This window comes from Panicum virgatum, chromosome 4N (assembly GCF_016808335.1).
Source record: "Panicum virgatum strain AP13 chromosome 4N, P.virgatum_v5, whole genome shotgun sequence".
Classification (NCBI taxonomy): Eukaryota; Viridiplantae; Streptophyta; class Magnoliopsida; order Poales; family Poaceae; genus Panicum; species Panicum virgatum.
The window spans coordinates 39,030,067-39,049,569 of NC_053148.1; the positions used below are offsets into that span (position 1 = coordinate 39,030,067).

Sequence of the window (19,503 nt, forward strand, 5' to 3'; positions counted from 1 at the left end):
ACGTATTTTTTTGGCGCCATTTGAACCATAGACACGAAAGATCCAGCCCTATGAAATGAAATGAATTGATGGTGCAGTACCTTGTTCACTGCCAGCATTAATTATATTTGCTCTAGACGGGCGGCGGTCTTAATTTATTGGCATGGAAATGTAGTTGACAGAGGTCGATCTGGGCGAAGTTTCAGGGTTGTACATACTCCCCCACCTGCCGCCAATCATTCGTCCCTCCATTCATTTCAGCGTGGTTGCAGCTAGCAATTTGAAGATGCATGACAATAATACCATTAGTATACAGCTTGATGGCGAGTTGGACCTATGGGCTGTGGACAAGGACCCATGCCCCGTGGGAACTGGAGTTTTTTTTTATTTTCATATTTTTTTTGATTTATCAAAAATATATGTCGTGATTTTTTTTTTCAAAAATGTCACCCAGCCGCCGGTTCATCCGGCGGAAGGTTGTTACCGCCGGATGAACCGGCGGTAGGATCGTTCCGCCGTGGGGCGTGGTGGGCCGAGCCTTACCGCCGGTTGAAATGGCGGTAGGTGGAACCTACCGCCGGATGATCCGGCGGTAAGCACCTACCGCCGTTTCAACCGGCGGTAAGGTCCGGCGTATTAAACCGTGCGCGCCCGTCCCCCAGCGCCGCCGCCCGCTCGCTCCGCCCACGCCGCCGCCCGCCCGCTCCGCCCGCGCCGCCGCCCGCCCGCGCGCTGCCCCGCGCCGCCGCCCGCCCGCCCCCCGCGCGGCTCCCGCACGCGCGCCAGGCTTTGCCGGCGGCGCGGCTCGCCGCGCTCTCCCGGCCGCCGCACCGAGACGGCGCTCGCCACTCGGATCGCAGGTACATTTTAAAATTTAATTTTAGTAATAATAGTTGGTAGATTAGAATTAGAAATATTAGTGTTTTTGAATATAGTTTTATGTGTAGAAATAGTTTTTAGCGTGTAATTATTTGAATATAGTTTCATGTGTAGAAATTGTTTTTTTATGTGTAGAAATATTAGTGATTCGAAAACAAATTATTACGATACAAAATTGTAGAACATGTAATTGAAAATATTAGTTTACATACGAATATAATTAAAAATATTAATGAGTTCAAACAGACATATTTGTCGCATAAAAATATTATTAATTAATATTATATTACAGAAAAATAGAAATTGTTGTCAGTAATAAAAATTGTAGAGAAATAATTAAGATATATGTAAAAATAGCAGAATTATTTTTTAGCGTTGATTAAATTCTAAGGAAGAGTAATTATTATCGTAAATATTGGCAGGCATGTCAGATGATTTGTATTTTCAAGTGTTCTATGGGTCAGGAGAAGTTAGATATGGTCCTGAAGGGGTAGATTTGTCAGAGTTTAGCTCGATCACAAAAAAAATACCCCGAGCTAGAGAGACCTTGGATTTCAATATCCAATTGGCTATTTAAAGCTTTAGGCCTTAGTCGAGATGAACATGAGATCTCTGTCATGGCAGTGGTCAGTCGAAGGGAACCAGTATTTTGGGAGCTATTGCCGCTTGAAGGGACGCAAAACTGGAGGAACTATGTCAATATAAGTAGTAGCCGAGGCTTACCGCTTGTGTTGTTTGTTCAAGCATTCGAGAAGATTAGTTTTAGAACTGAAGCGGGCGGGGATCATGAAGGCCAGGGAGATATAGTATCGGAAGAAACTGAGACGATGCATGAATCTCATGAAGAAGGTGGTGAACTCGAGATTTTAGAAGATGATAGATATGCTGCACACGAACCTCGTCAAACAACTAGTCAGGCTGATGAAGGGGAAAACATTCCAGAGATAGTTGAAGAGTTTCAGATGGAGGGTGAAGAACAGCACAATGCAATGAATGATGACTCCTCGGATGATGATGATGATGATGATGATGACGACGAAGATTATCATGTCCCACACAACTGGTCCGGTTATGATTTTTCAAAATTAAGTGTAAATGAAGGTGAAGCGGTGCCTTGGGAGTACAGGCAAAATGAGGTATGCATCGGTTCGGTGTATGCCAACAGTGACAACATGAAGGAAGCTATAAAACGTTGGTCGACTCTCTCTTTGCAAAGACAGTTCAAAGTTCTCAAGAGCAGTCCGAGAACATATGACGTGCGTTGTGTGAGAAGCGAATGTCCTTTCAGGGTGTATGCTTTTATGGGCAAGTGGCAGGATTTCTGGGAGGTTAAAAAAATTGTGGAGCACACATGGCTGCTTGAGCAATTAGAACCACAGCACCGCAACCTCAGTGCAGGTTTCATAGCTAACTACATGTACCCTTTGATCGTGGACAATCCTAGTTATGAACCTAAGTCAATCATTTGTGCTGTTGAGGAGGAGTTTAAATATAAAATTAGCTACAACAAATCTTACAGAGCGAAACAGAAAGCGCTGCAGACGAGGTGGGGGACGTATGAACCCCGGTCCCGATTGTGCACTCGGTGGAGGCCCACGTCCACAGGTACCGAATAAATAGTTCTGTTAATAATTCATCATTTTTTAACCTACCATTTAGCATTGAATCGCTCAAGCTTTCTATTATAGGTGGACACGGCAGGGTCAGCCACCAGGCTCGCGGTGGGCCGACAATGTCCGTCCTTACGTCGACTCTTGGGCCGCGGCCCTCGACGATGTCGTTTTCGAGGATCGGCCGCACAGCCACGAGGCGTTCGCGGACTACCTACGGTGGTACCTGCCGAGGATGCGCACACGTGTCGTGCACGTTCCACTAGAGGCTCTGATTGAGGCCGCAAGGGTGTCGGAGACGTACCCCGTAGTTCGAGACCAGAACTTCGCCATAGCGGTACGTTTCTCTGATTGATTTTGCAGTAAAAAAACTAGTTGCATATGATGTTACTACTTTCTCGGTACAGTACGATGTCATACGAGCGATTGAGTCCGAGGCTTCGTCGAGTATGGGCCAGTACCATGACATGACGCCCGCCCAGCACCAGAGCACGCTGCAGAAGATCGTCGATATGTGCAAGCGATTCCGACGAGCCGTGACCTGTCGTGAGGACGACACCTTCCTCCCACCTCGCAATTCGGGGCCGGTTCCTGTGACCGGTCCATCGTCACGATGGTCTGCACTCGCGGCACAGTCAGGTCCACAGCCACCGCCACCGCCACCTGAAACAAAGGCGACACCTTCGGGTTCTGCAGTTCGGCCCACGTACGTGCCGCGACCGGCACATTTGTACTCGGCAGGTAAATCGTACTCTAACCTCGTGTCACTTACAATACCGTATCATGTAAAACTTTATTCATTAACTTGTACTTCTTATTTGTGTAGCGCCCGGCTCGTCGCTGTTTCCGTCGATGGATCCCTACGGCGCTGGATCTTCGTCTCTTCGTCGTCCAATACACGATTTAGGTACGTCTAAGACCAGTTGTTAATTTACGATAACAAGTGCATTTTTAATTGAATATTGATGGATTGAAGTTTGTGAATCAGAGTATCGGCAGGTGGGGGGAACAGACGACGATGAGGAGATTCAAGAGGTGGACGACCTCGCGCAGATGGAGTGGGTGAACACGTTCTTCTCTTCTGCACCGTTGCAGGAGGTCGTTGGCACTTCACAGCTGGGGGGTGCCCCACTCGCGACGCAGGACTACAGTCAGGTGGAGCAGATGCCTGTTCCTGAGCAGGGTCGTCGGTCCACTTGCCAGACCATCCCGCCGGAGCCACTGACGTACTCGCAGCACCACACTAGGGCGGGCCAGGCTGCAGAGCGACGTGGCAGGAGGAGAGGGGGCAAGCGCGGACGCATCTAGTTTACAGGTTGTAGCTTGTTAATTAATTTGTTCCGTCATACTATCTTATGTATGCATGTGCAGACTATGATTCGATGTGTCCATTACGTACCATTATGATGAGTAGGCCGGTGCAATATTTCGGGCGATGGTATATGTCCGTGCAGTGAAATTATAACGATTAGGCCGGTGCCGTGCAGTGTTTCGGGCAATTGGATATGTCGGGGCAGTGCAATAATCATGAGTGAGCGCTGTGGAGCGTGCAAGTGCTGAAGTCATGAGCAGTGAGACGTCATGTCGTTGTTTAAAGTGGGAGGAGTGAGCGGTGTTGAGCGTGCGAGGGTACAAATCAAGAGCAACAAGAGGTCGTGTCCGTGTTTAAAGTGGTACGAGTGAGCGCTATGGAGCGTGCGAATACAGTAGGCTTTTCATGTGCATTTACACTCCACACTCCGGGTATCAGACCTTTGTGCGCCTATAAATACTCACAAGCTTGTGAACTCCCAGCACCACTCAAACACCAAAGCTCATTGTATACCCAATGTCTGCAGGTGGGTCTAGCGGGAAGAATTACTACGGTTTTGGGAAAGGAAAAGGGGGAAGAAAGGGAGACCCCATAATATGGGAGGGGCCTCTTGGACCTGATTCCTTTCCGGAACCAGTGTTTGAGTTTCCGCCACAGCACAAGAGTGAATTTACCAATGAAACTCCTCTTCGACAATACGATAACCGTAGAGAAACGTGGCCAAAATGCAGACATGGTGAGGACTGCTTAGTGCAGATGTGCACCGACGGGATGGATGGCGGTCGGCGTTTCTTCAAATGCTCTCATGCATGGGTAATGCTCGGTTGTTTTATTTCTTTATCTTCATTGAGACACCTTACATGAAATTTGTTTTGCAGTCTTCAGATGCTCCAGAAAACTGTGGGTTTACCAGGTGGGTCGATCCTGCACCAATTGATTCAGTTCAGGATTTCATCGAGTACCTCCAGATTAAGATATTTGATCTAGAGTGCAAGGTGAACCATTACGAGGAAGTGAGCGAGGGTAACAAAGACGACGAAGATGATGATACCAGCAATGCTGCCGCTTCACAAGATGAACCATGCACTATTTCTTACTGCAACTGCCCTTGTCACAAGAACAAGGGCCCTGGCCCTCCGGCACCACCGTCTGCGCAACCTGCAATGGGTGGATACTGCGGAGAAGGCTTAACGCAGTTTGCTACGTGGGGGTACGGCTATTAGGACTACCTAGTCCAAGTGACATATTGCATCGTTGTATTTGTTGGGTTTTTTTAAATTACCTAAGGCATGTTAGCTTAGATCAAAATCTGTTTACCGTAGTTGCAACGGGTTCTGCCATGCCACTGCATTTCTGCTGTGTGTTTCATTAACGTTGTATTATGATGTAATTCCTATGGTTAACATTGTGACGATTACGCCGGTACCGTGTAGTGTTCCGGGCGATGGGATGTGTCAGGGCAGTGCAATAATCATGAGTAGGTCGATGCAGTGACAGTACGACGAGTTTAAAGTCGGCGATGCGATGAGTAGGTCGATGCAATAATCCGTGTTTAAAGTTGTAGCAGTGAACGCTGTGGAGCGTGCGAATACTGATGGTACGAGCAGTGAGAGGTCCTGTTGTTGTTTTTAGTGGAATGAGTGCGCACTGTGGAGTGTGCGAGTGCAGAACCATGGACGACTGTGGAGCAGTGAGAGGTAATATCTGTGTTCAAAGTGCTTGGACATGCAAGCAGCCCTGCGTCTATAAAAGAGCACCTTGTGGTTCCTGAGAGCACAAACTTGCAATTCAGTTTCCACTTTTTTTAATTAGCCCAACCAAACAGCTATGAGCTCCTCATTCTCCTGGGCAGCTTTCCGTCGGGAAATGGAGGCTAATTTAGGACTCTCTCCTAACGATCCCAATAGATATATTACAGATTGCAAGGTATGGCCGAAAGGTGTAGAGCCACCCGATTGCTATTGCCAAATGCGTTGTGTTCCGAGCATATCTCGTGATTACGTGACTTTTGGCCAGAGGTATTGGTGTTGCAAGAATATCGAGGAAGTCCAAAAAAGAGGTGCAACATCACAGGTATAGATTAATTTGTAAATATGCTTTTATTATTTTTATTAATTTTGAATCGTTTCTTGTTTGTAAAAGTACGCTGGTGATGACACGCATACTCATTGGTGTCATTTCCATGAGTGGATTGACACATGGATCACTCATCGTGATCAGCAATATATGGAGTGGTTAAAGAAGGTGAATGAAGATTTACGCAAAGGCGAGCGTGCAAAACCAGACATCGCGGGACGTGATAAGGGTACTGCCCATGAATGATTGATGTTGTACTGCTCCATCTGAATAAATAATGTAACGTTTGTTCGAATTACCTAAGGCATGTTAGGTTTAGTATTGGACCTCGTTACCGTAGTTTGCAACAGGTCCTGACATGCCATGTCATGTGTTCTGTGCGTTGAATTGTGTGGACCACTATTTCATTTGTGTTCAATGTTTGAACGGTGATTGTTTTCATTGTTTTTATGTGTGTACTGGCCGATATATGCCAATGGAGTTGTCATCGCCTCGGTCTGAAAAGTTTATTTTTAGGGCAATGCTTCTGAATAATTTAGTTGCAGCTAGTACAAATTACACAATGTCGATTAATTTGACATTGAAATTACAATAACAATTGCACTTGCATGTACATGGAACACGCTAACGTCGTGTTCCATCTAGACCTAACATGCCTTAGGGAATATTAAATTCGAACATTACATGATAGTCATCTACTGAGTGCACCGAGGATACTTCCCCTTCCTAATAGCCTCGGGTCCCGCCTCCTTCGCACGGCGGGCCGTCTCTCGCTTCCTCTCCCTATCAGCTTCACGCTCCTCCGCCTGCCGACGTTCCACTTCTGCGAACCTCTTCTCGATCTCTTCTTTATCTTTCTTGCGCTTCTCCTCCATTTTTTCCTCTTGCGCTCAACGTGTTCCTTAGCTTCGGTCGATTGCTCCGTGTCCAGCCACTGTATGAAATCACAAAGAGGTGGTGAACTCCGAAGGCGCAAACTAGATAGTGCGAGGTGATACCTTCGCTTTGTCCTTGCCGTAGCGCTTTGGCGGATCGTACTCGTAGTTCTCACACATGAAGAAGCTCCTGCCGAAGTCATCGCCCAAAACTTTGGACTCCATCAGCTTGCACAACGAACCGCAGAAGCACATTGGAACCTGCACTCCTTGAGGCACACGTTCTCTAATCTTGTTCCACGGAATGTAGGTAGAACCAGAGGAAGACATGGTGGCCGTGCGTGGATGGCTAAAGACTTCGTATGAGATGGCTGCTGACTTCATATGAGATGGGGCGATGTTTTATTTATAGATGGAGCTATTTGGTCTATAGGCATGGTTCACGCATGTCTATCGCCGTTTGAAACGGCGGTAAGTACTCCCACATTTTTAATTATAGTGGGGGTGCAGAAGAATCTGATGCAAGGTGATAGGACATCGAAATCGTAATTGAAACTCATGAATATCTCATGAAAATATATTTTCACAGACTATTAGAGTTAAATCTAATTTGTATAAATTTTTAAAAAATATTTCCCTAACCTCCGCTATCTCTATTATTTTCTGAAATATCTCTAAACGTAAAGAAAATATTTACAGTTCAGACAGTCTTTAAAATAATTATACAATTAATTATAGCAGTGAAAGCTTATAAAACAATTAAAAATAAAAAATAAATTGTGGGAACACCTACCCCCGTTTCAAACGGCGGTAGGGCACTGCCGTCTACAGGGCAGCTACAGCCGACTGCTACAGCCGGCTATAGCCGGGCTACAGCGCGGCGGTAGCACTTACCACCGGATCGTTTGGCGGTAAGGAGCTACCGTCAGATCAAACGGCGGTACCTTCCATGGGCCGTGGGCCAAGGATCTTACCGCCGGTTCATCCGGCGGTAACTCCTTACCGCCAAACCAACCGGCGGCAGGGTGACATTTTAAAAAAAAAAATATAGCCACATATATTTTTGATAAATCGAATAAAAAATAATAAAAAAATAAAAAAAATTCGGGGAACTGGGAACAAGTTCCCTTCATGTCCAGTCCAGGCCCCCACCCACCCTATTCATTTCTCACATGCCACATGCTATGGGCCCACTACTCAATATGATTCAGATAAATCTGAAAAAAAAACCTAGTGTGGTGTCAACGTTTCCATGGCCCAGTGGAGTACTGATTAAAAATCACGCAAGCGTGTGTTGGCCCAAAGTACGTAGACTGAACTTGCAGAGGGAATAGGATACTCCTAGATAAGGCCCAGTTTAGTTCCCAAAAATTTTCCTACAGTACCCATCACATCGAATCTTCGAACACATACATGGAGCATTAAATGCAGTTGAAAAAAGCTAGGCTTACCCCCCGGCCGCCCCTATAAATGGTTGTAAGGTTTTTTTTGTTTTTTAGATCCAATGAAGCTCTCTTTGCCTCTCGCTTGATTTAGATCTCGATGGTGTGGATTAGTCATAGTTTATGCGAATACCAAGCCTGTGGAGAGCACATACTTTTGAACTCTTACAGGAGGCGGATCTTCACAATTTGTTAGGGCTAGCCGAATCCTCTCTAACAACTTAGCACTAGCCACACAAGTCTGAAGGCAGTTAAATTGCCATCTTGGATCCCACGAGGGCCTCCACTTCTTGGTAAGAGGGAAGGGATCAAATATTGTCTTTGGAGGTATCGGAAGTATAGGTGACCCATTCACGAGTGGCAGGTTGTATATGTAGCCTCTCTTTCTGGCGGTGGCAAGGCATCAAATATTATTCCGAAGTATAGGGTCTTTGGAGGTGTCAGAAGTATAGGTGACCGATTAACGAGTGGAAGGTTGTGTATGTAGTCTCTCTTTCTGGCAACGGTATAGGAGTACTTTGAGTCTACAAATTCTAGAAGTATGGTGGCCTAATAGCCGGTCCAGGTAGCAATCTGTTGTTCACTGACCTTAACCCGTTCGACAAATTAAAACCAACTATTGGTTTTGGGAGACCCATTGGCTCATCATCCAAAGATTTAACATAAGTTCACATCTACACAAATAGTGTGCAATACATAGTCACAACTCACAAACTACACATAGAGATAGAAGAGTTAACAAAAGTTGAATTGCATGCCTACATTACATCATCTAACGAATATTATTCCGAAGCAAGAGGTAGTCAACATATTTAACATCGCCAATCTTGTACCCCAGGGCATCATCAATGAAAATCAATGCACGGATCGAATAAGTGCACTGTCCTTTGCTTCACTTCTACGAGTAAGTACTTTGGCGTAGATGGTGAGCATTGGTTTTGCAGTAGGATCTGGCATAGTTCGAAATTGAAAAGAACCCTGGTAGAGACATTCTCTTGTATGTACCGGTCCCTCCTTAGTGGAGTAATAACCCAACTGCTCCACGGCTTGACATAAAATTTCTTCTAAACTCATCGCCACAAATGTGTTACCAAATATATCATGCAATGGATATAAATTTTATAAATATGCTTTGATTAATAAAATTCACATACTATGTCATGTAGAAACTATCATAATTCTTTAAATTAACAAAATTCACTTACTATGTCATGTAGATTTTCTCGTCAAAGGCTCTCACAGAGACTTACAATATCATGTTGATTCCGTTGAAGTGCTTTGATTTTAAACCATGACAAATCTGGAATCAGATAACCATAGCTCTCAAGTTCCAGAAGGCATGCTTTTATGACAGTTCTTTCATAAGTCATCTGAACTGGTGATTCCTTCCCACTAGCCACTACTGCCATCATGGTACCTGGATCTTGTCTTAATGGTATCTTGAAAGAGATCGTCATTTTCTTGAATTGTAGGCGTTCTATGATTTCCACCCATAGAGGTGTACCACCTAGGCATTGTAGTGCTTCAGTAAGCCATTTAAAATAATCGATCCTCTGCATTAGAGGCAACAAAATATTAATAAGTATCAACCATTCTTATTAATCAAGCAAAAAAAGGCTCATACTCAAAAGATGGGTCTTACTATGCTTGGAGCTGTAATGTTCTGTTGAGAACATGGCCTCCGTCTAGCCCTGTTGACTCTGCTGAAAATGATGCCAGGAGGGCGAGCCAGAGGGAAAGGGTAATCCTAATGCGGCACACCACCACCAAAGCCACCTCTTGCCATATGCCTTCATAGAAAAATTATGCATATTTCATACATAAAATAACATGTGTTCAATTCTCAAATTTCCTAGCTAATTTCAATATCTAAATTTACTATTCCCATACTAATTAGTTAATTTCACTAACTACATTTATTATTGTCTAACTAATTAGCTAATTTCAATAACTACATTTTTTATTCTCAAACTACTTAGCTAATTTTAATAACTAAAATTTCTATTCTCAAACTAAATATCTAATTTCACTAACTAAATTTCTTATTGTCAAACTAATTAGTTAATTTAATTGCACTAACTACATTTTTTATTCTCAAATTAAATATCAAATTTCACTTACTAGCCAATATTATACATAAAAAACAATAAAAGTAAATCAAGAATCTAACCTTAGCTCAGATCCGGATCTGAAAATCCAAATCGCGGGCGCGCGACTATGGGCGGCAAAGGAGGACGACCACGGGCGGTGGAGGAGGCGCGGGTTCGGCAGGGGGGAGGCACGTGGGCGGCGGTCGTGGAGGGCGAAGGAACGATGCGGGTCGGACGCGGGAGGGGGCGCGCGGGCGGAAGTGGCCGCAGGCGTGGAGGGCGACGGCGCTGGAGGCGGGGGGGGGGGGGGGGGGGGGGGGTCGGGTGGCGGCGGCAGCAGCGGCAGGTTATCCTCGAGCTCTCTGGAAACAAAGAAAAAAATACAAGTCCACTATATATATGGAAACAAATTTATAGGGGCGGCCGATGCCGCGGACTGCCCCTAGAAATCGCTTTGTACGGGCGGGTGACGCCCCCGCCTGCCCCTACAAATATTTTCTCATTTTTTTCTGAAAAATCATTTAATCCTAAAAAATAGCAAACGACATATAAAAAACATGAAAATTTCACCATTAGCATATAACAACCTGTGCCTGTGGTGAAAAATACTGAAAGTACAATTCAGGTTTTTTATTGTTTGAAGGTGTGGAAAGGACAAAGTTGCTCTTAAATTGTTTGACAGAGTAGTGACTTAGTAGACGCTAAAGTTTGAACATATTTTCTTATTACATATAGTGCAATGCAGGTTTATTCATTTTGCTGTGTTTTAATACGCGTATGGTAAAAATTTCACCAATTTTTTATAATGTTTACTATATTTTCTGATTTAAAATAATTTCTGGAATAAAAGTGGAAAACTATTTTTAGGGGCGGGCCGGGGTATAATCCGCCCCTATAAATATGTTTGTAGGGGCAGGCGTTGTCTCGGGCCGCCCCTAGAAATAAATTTGTTGGGGCGGGTGATGCCCCCAACCACCCCTACAAATGGTTTCTCAATTTGGTCTGAAAAATCATTTAAACCTAAAAAAGTAGAAAACGACATATATACGACATATATACAACGAGAAATTTTCACCATTAGCGTATAACAACCTGTGCCTCTGGTGAAAAATATCGAAAGTACAATTCATGTTTTTTATTGTTTGAATGTGTGTAAAGAACTAAGTTGCTCTTAAATTGTATGAGAGAGTAGTGACTTAGGAGATGTTAAAGTTTGTACATATTTCTTATTACATACAATACAACGTAGGTTTATTAACTTTGTTGTGTTTTACACATCAAAATATGCGTATGGTAAAAATTTCAACATTTTTTGATAATGTTTACTATATTTTCTGATTTAAAAGAATTTCCGGAATAAATTTCGAAAACTATTTATAGGGGCGGGCGTGGCCGCCGACCGCCCCTACAAATCTGTTTGTAGGGGTGGGTGATGCCCCCAACCACCCCTACAAATAGATTTGTAGGGGCGGTCGGCGCCACGGCATGCCCCTAGAAATAAATTTTTGGGGGCGGGTGATGCGCCCACCCACCCCTACAAATCGAGCTCCTATAAATATCTAAGGACTTAGAAAATTTTTTAGACTCTCCTGGCGCGCGCGAGAAGACGCCGGAAGGCTGCCAAAATTTTTGGTGCTCCCCCAGCCGCCACTCCCCCCGCTATCGCTCCGTCTGCCGCTGCACCGTCCGCAGCCGCTCTCCCGCCGCCACCCCCTACGCCGCTCCCTAGCTTAGATTCGGGGCACCGGACCCTCTGCCGCCGCTCCCCCGCCGCCGCCCCCTTCGCCGCCCCCGCCACCCCCGCGCCGCCCCCTCCGACCCCGCGCCGCTCCCTCCGACGCCTCCGCCGCGCCCGCCTCCTCCTCGCCGCCACCTCTGCCCCCACTAGCTAGCCTCCTCCTCGCCGCCCCTTCCGCCCCCGCGCCTCTCCATCCACCGCCTCGGCCGCACCCTAGCGTAGATCCAGCACCTCCCCACCATTTCTCCTCGCCACCGCGTCCGCCTCCTCCTCGCCGCTCCCTCCCCGTGCCTCCTCCCCGCCACCTCTCCTCGCCACCGCGTCCGCCTCCTCCTCGCCGCTCCCTCCACGTGTGTTCTCCCTGCCACCTTCTCCGCCGCCGCTACCTCCCCTAGCCTCCTCCTCCCCGCCACCTCCTCTGCCGCCACGTACGCCCCCGGCCGCCACCTCCCCACCACCTCGTCCCCTCCGTGTCCGGCTCCTCCCGCCACTGCTACCCCAAGCCGCAGCGCCACCCCATCCTCAGGTGACCAACCGATGGCACATGTCAACTATGAACACTTGACAATCTTTGAGGAACAAGAGTTCAACTTGCACGCCCAGGTTTTTGCCGGCCTCTTAATAACTACTAAGTTTCCTCCATGTCCGCATACTCAACTAGAAGTCCCCCATTCTGTCAGTCGCACCGTGCTAATGCGAGTGTTAAAGGAAAACACTGGGATAGAGCTTCCGCTACAGAATGTCTTTCGTTTGTTCGGCGATTATGTGCTGCTAACCCAAACATTCAAAGAAGCCACTCGCATCATGAGTTTTCCATACATCCAAGTTGACAACCATGTCCTTGCGATCTGAGTATGGACGCCCGACAATGGTTCCACTACTTTACTCATGCATGAGTCTATTCTAGTAGAGCACCAGATAGAAGGTAGACAACAACGTCCACAAGGAAATAACGTACCACTCATATCTAGAATGCCACCACAATTATTTCTATAGTGTCCCACGATATTACATAGAATCTTCACGAACATATGTAACCTTCGCAACATCCATATGAGGAAAGTGGATTTCTCAATCAGGGCACATACATTCGCTCCAAGGAACGCTATACCTAGTGTTGTGCATGTAGTCGTCCGCAGAGTTCAAACAGGAGGGGGTTCCTACTTGAGCATATGGCCTCTTTGGATTCGTGCTGATGTTCTTCCACCGGGCGACCCAACGGCAATCCAGTTAGCCGCGAGCGCGAACGGTAACTGCAGTTACAAAAGACCATTGCTCCATTAATGTGAAACTGTTTCGTCTAACAATTGTCACTCTTCTTGCAGCATCAAGCAACTTTCCACTCCGATACACACTGTACCCGGAACCCTAAGGTGACCAAGGTGCGGGGACTTCTAGACAAGGAGGTGGACATGAAGCACGTCGTCTGCAATTAAGTATGGTTAAGTATGGTTCAAGTTGTCTGTACATCGCCCCTAACTACATACTTGAGCACCAAAACAATCCGCAAACTGCACTACCTCATGCGCATTCTCATGCAGATCTAATTGAAGAAGAAGATTCGCCTCCTCAAGAGAAATGGGGATCTGGTTGCACCGAAGTAATAGAGACACCACCGAGCACACCATCAGATAACACACAGCCAATGGACATTGCGGAGGATGATCAGGAAGAATCCAACCACGATGAAGAATTACTATGGTACAATTATTACTCCAGTCCTTATGTATACAACTATCCAACTAAAACAAAAGAACTTGTCCAGCTGTTGCTTTGCTAACACAACTCTTTTACAGCACGAAGAATAATAATTACAAACATGAGGAGACACTGTAAGCAGCAAGCACTTAAGAAATTTGTGCCTGATGCCACGACTACGTGCCCATCCTCTATCGTACCCACGGAGCAACACTGCAGTCGCCGCCGTGAGACTCTCGTTGCACAATGTGTGCTTGTATCATTTTGCTTTGTATGTGATAGTAAGAACTAGTAGCTAGTTGTACTTATTGAATGTTATGTTTGTTGTAATGTATGGACTTCCATCAGTTAGCGTGCGGATGTAATGTATGGACACGTAATTTTCGCTCCTAGTATGGACTTCTATCTTAATAATACGCATATGGTATAAATTTCAGCTTTTTTGATATTGTTTACTATATTTTGTGATTTAAATGATTTTTTTGGGTTAGTATGGAAAACGATTTTTAGGGGCGAGGGGGGTTACCCGCCCCTGCAAATCTATTTCTAGGGGGCGGGTGACACCCCACCCGCCCCTGGATATGCATTTGTAGTGGTGGGTGGGGGGTCACCCACCCCAAGAAAACCATTTGTAGGGGCGGGTGACCCCCCCCCCCCCCGCCCCTGAAAATGCATTTACAGGGGCGGCCCTTGTACCCGCCCCTGCAAGACGCCATTTTTAGCTGCGAAAAGCAGGGGCGGTTACGCGGTCCGCCCCTACAAATGCATTTTCGCCTACCCCTACAAATCGTTTCTGTAATAGCGAAACCCTCATCCCAAAAAAAGTTTTGCAACCTATAGCCGATCATATCAAGATACTACTCTACGAAAGTAAAGGCACGCAAAGATTGCAATACGTAAATGCGGAATCTTAAAAGAGGGATGAGAGGAAGCAAACACTTTGACATGCGGATTTATCCCGTGGTTCGGTTAGCTACAAAGGCACACCTACATCCACGTTGTTGTAGCACTCACAAAGAGTATTGCTTCTCGGCAATCAAGTCTCTTCCGGGGACACCATGTCACCACGGTCACCTTGATCCTGATTTCCACTAAGGAGCTTCACCAAGAAGAGTGGGGGTCTCCACGTCCCCCGCACAAGGATGTCAACGCCGCTCCACACCAAGCCAGAGGGTCGTTGACGTGCCGGCGAGCCACCAATGCTCCAAGGAGTCGGCGCACCGAGTTCTTCTTTTGGTTCACTCTAGAACCAACTCACAAGGCACAACACCTTGCTATCTCACTCACTGAAGAGATAACCTAGAACTAACACTCTCAAGGATGTGCTAAGAACTAAAGATATGATCACTAAGCTCTTGTATGGCTTGGAGATGTTCTTGGATGTGTGTGGGACTTCTAGCAACTCCAGCAACCTCCAAATGGCCGGGAAGTCCCATATATATAGCCTTCCAAGTTGAACTAGCTGTTTGGAGCCGTTACCCTTTTTCCTGCAAGGGCACTGGTTAAACCGATGGGGTATCATCTGTTCAACCGGTCACACACAGCTCCAAACTAGCCATTGGCCTTCTGACACAGTACTCAGAAGTCACCGGTTACACCGGTGCGTTGCACTGACGCCTTGTCAGTTCAATAGGTGCTGAAGAGTTGGCTCCTGTGTGCTTTACATGCTTTCTGGTCAATAGTACGGTGAATGCACCGACGCCTATTTCTTGAGCGTCAGTTCAACCGGTGCCACTGTGATTTCTTGACTTGGTCTCCATGCACTCTGTCCAATGCACCGATACCTTTGCGTCGGTTTATCCAGTGACCACCGGTTAGACCGGTGCATGGTCGTCGGTTAAACTAGTGCTACCATTTCTGCATTCACTCATCCAACTCGTCGCGATGGTCATTTGGACACCTCAAAAATATTCTATCTCTGCTTTTTTACTATGGTTTGGCATCTCGACGGTGGATTGGACACATCTCTACGGCAAATTTGACATATTTGATTTTATCTATGGGACCTAAAAATTCTACAAATATGATCTCACAAACTTATTAGTCCCATTAATTAAGTTGTCACACAATCACCAAAATCACAAACAATGGCCTAATGGGGCCATGTTCCTTACAAAGGATGATGGGTGATGGACTTATGATGATGATGAGTGGATGATGTGAATGAGATTGTGGATTGGGATTAGAGAAGCTTTATATTACTTATTTGATGCTTTTTGCATGCGCTAAGGATGCAAACCACAGAAAGGCTGTTAGGATTGCCGGATCCCTTTATTTTTAATATTCCGCTACAGCTCATCGGCGCTGACCATGGCCTGCACACATTTGGCGTTGTGTAGATTTGTTGACTTGCAGTGATGATTGAGACTAGTATTTGGTTTTGTTCTACACTCAAGGAGATGCCTCTCCATGGGTGATTGCCAAGCTTTGCTTCCATGATAGAATAACAGTTGTTTATTTACTTTAGCTATATCCAAACTATTGTAATATATGTATTTGTGCACTCTGTGTTGGAGTTGATCTCCACGGGCCCGATCCAAAGATCGGGCAGGACCCCTTGAACATGCCCTAATCGGGGGCGTCCAGCCCATATGGCTGGTGGGCCCCCATCGCCCGCGCTATATAGAACGGGAGAGAGGCCGGGGCATGGAATACAAGGTTCACCGCCGCAACTACCCTCTCCCACATCCCTACTGATCTAGGGTTGCGTGAGGCCGATGGGAAGTGCCACCACGTCGCTCCCCATCGCCGCTGCCGGATCCGCACCTCAGCAACTCCGAGTTCCTCGCCGCCATCGGCGCCATGGCGCACCCGGCATCCTCCTCTGCGCCATCCCCGGCCGATGGTTTGCGCCTCCTCCTCACCCCTCTCTCCCTCTGTCTCTCTCTCTCTTGTAGATCAGGGATGAACAACCACTTGTTATTCTACTCAGAAGTTGTACCCCATACTCGATTTGTACATCTAGTGAAGATCCTTGTACAGAAACAGAGAAGAAAAGAATCTTACATTGGTATCATTCGCCGATCTAGTTGTAGATCGAGGTTTTGGGGTAAGTATGCTCAGATCTATGCTAAGAAATTAGAAGGAGGTGAAAGAAAACGCAAATCGATCTCGGATCAACCAAGAACCCCAAGAACCCCAGAACCCTAACCCTAGCAAAGAAAAGAGGCGGCGGGGCTTACCTGAGCCTTACCGCCAGTGCCACGCCGGCCACCGCAATGCACTCAGAAACCCGGACCGGCGGCGCACAAGAACCAGACCAGGACGCCACTCGCCAGGATCCGTCGCAGATCCGGTGCGCGGGGTCGAGCACCGCCGTTAGGGCGCTCGACGGCGTCACGCTCTCATCACGTGAGCGCGCACGCCGTCGAGGGGGCCGGCGGCGGCGCCGCCGCTCATCCTCTGGTCGGCTATGAAGGCCGCCACTCGCTCAGATCCAAGAAAGAAGAAAAGAAAGAAGGCCGCGGCCATGGCACCAGAGGCGTAGCGGTGTGAGGCCGCGGCGGCGCGGCTACTTCCCCGGCGGTGCCGCCGTTGACTGCGGGCGAGAGAAACTAGGGGAGGAAAGAAATGGTGCTTATGGCTTTGGGGGCGCCGGCGGCCGGCCCCGGTTTTGTTGCGCCGAAAAGGGCGGACGGCCGTCGGATTTGATCCGACGGCCTAGGGCGGATGGCCGAGAAACGGGCCGCTTATGGCCCAGGAGAGACCATGCGTCGGGCCGAATTCGTGGCCTAGGCCCAGGTTGCGGCCTAGCCGCACGGCGTAGGCCGTGGGCCAAAAGTGGCTACGGGCCCAATGAACAGTACAAGAAATGCTTTTCCTTTTTATTTTCAAAAGTTTTCTGAATATGAGTTTTCTGAAGAATTTTATTCAGAATTTATTCTCTATAAATTACAGAATTTTTCCCTTCTGAATATTTAGAATATCACGTATTTTCGCTGCGAAGAATTGTGATTTTTTTCTCTGTGTTAATTTGAACCAATGGGATAATTAATACATAGGAATATAAAATTTTGACTTGAATACAGAATTTTGTTAATTATGATATTGTAATTTCTGACCAAAGTTGATGTTACAATATTATAGTCTTGTCTAGAAATTTTTATGCATTTTCTCTATCTCTGCCTAAAGGTGAGTTAGACTTAATGCACAAAATATTGTATATTTGAATTTTGAATATAGAATTTTGGACTTGAACACAGAATTTTGTGAATTATGATATTGTAATTTCTGACCAAAGTTGATGTTACAATATTATAATCTTGTTGCATTTTATGCATTTTTACTATCTCTGCACAAAGGTGATTTAGACTTGATGCACAGAATATTGTATGTTTGAATTTTGACCAAAGTTAAATTTAAACATGCCATTTGTTGTTATCTTGAATTTGTACTCAAATTTCTGAATTTTGTGATCCAATGCTATGTCATATGTGAATGCCATTCTAGAATTAAATGGCCAGAACTATGGGAAATGGTTTTCAGAAGTTACAAATTGCTCTGGTGATGACTATTATAGATTTGGCCATCATAATGCCAGCTCCAAAAGAACCAGAAAATCTCGTAAGGGCTCAGAACAAAGCAGATGATGCATGGGCTATTCGACAGAAAGCCCATAACATTGCTTGGGACAAAATAGGAAATTCAGCAGGCACATTGGAATATTTCAAACCGCAAGTGCCTGGTGATCATCAGAGGTTCCATTTCAGATGGTATAAGAATGACAATTCCAGAATGAGCCACCGCTACTGAGTATCTGCAATGGTGAAGAGTTAGTTCACTGATTCTTCAAAGCTTATGCTGCCACTTTGGCTGAGCAGCATATGACCATGAAATATGATGGAGGTGGAATAAGATAATAGATTCTAGAAATGAGCCACATGGCAAACAAGCTTAAGAAGATGAACATGCCTCTTCCAGATGCCTTCATTATTCAGCTGGTGTTCAAGTCTATTCCCAAGGACTTTTTGATTTTTCATGTCAATTAGAACACTCAGCCATAAAATAGGAACGTTGAGAAACTGTTTACCATGTGCAGTCAAAAATAGGATAGACTCAAGGCCGCCAATGGAGGTGAGCTTGTCTTCCATGTTCAGCGAAAAAACAAGAACGATCAGAACAATAAGAAACTTTTCCCACCTAGTACAAACCGTTAGGAATAAACCAAATAAATCTGTTGGCCTTTGGAAACCGTCAGGAGAGGTATTCATGTCGTTCGCCTAACCTTCAGGACCTTTCTTTTCCTCCGATGGGCATACTTTACTCCAAAAAAAATGGCAACACCTGCTAAAAGTCCACACTTGTGGGTCCCACACCGGACATAACAAAGGCCCCCAAACCCTAGCTAACCCGCCCGGTCCTTCAATCGAATCGCTATCCTCTTCCTTCCCACACGCCGCCGCCCCCAAAAGGTCTCGTGCATGCACCCGCTACCACACTCCTCTCTTTGACGCCCGCACCATCGCCCTCACGGGCCGTATTACCACACTCGGGGTCCTCTCCAAAGCACCGCCTCCCCACGGGCCTCTCCACTACCCGTGCCGCTGCCCCCATGGGCCTTTTCTATATATATATATATATACCACATATATGGAATTAATGAATCGGTTCCTCTTCTACTCGTCTTAAATAGAACTTTTGTATAAATAAAAGAAGGGAGAAAAAAGGTTAAACACACGTCTTTCCTCAATCTACCAAGTAAAGTACCCATCCAATCGCAGGCATGCAGATGTAGCTACAGCATGCAATAGGTGCTAGGGGAACCATCAGATTTGGAGTTAGTATGATGGAGAAAAACTAGTTAC

The 19,503-nt window shown here is 46.2% G+C and overlaps 1 protein-coding gene across 2 annotated transcripts in view; it reads right to left on the reverse strand.

Annotated features, from left to right (window-relative positions):
- LOC120671010 overlaps nt 1-19,503 on the reverse strand; it is a 38,725-nt gene that overhangs the window by 18,203 nt on the left and 1,019 nt on the right. The window lies entirely within an intron of this gene.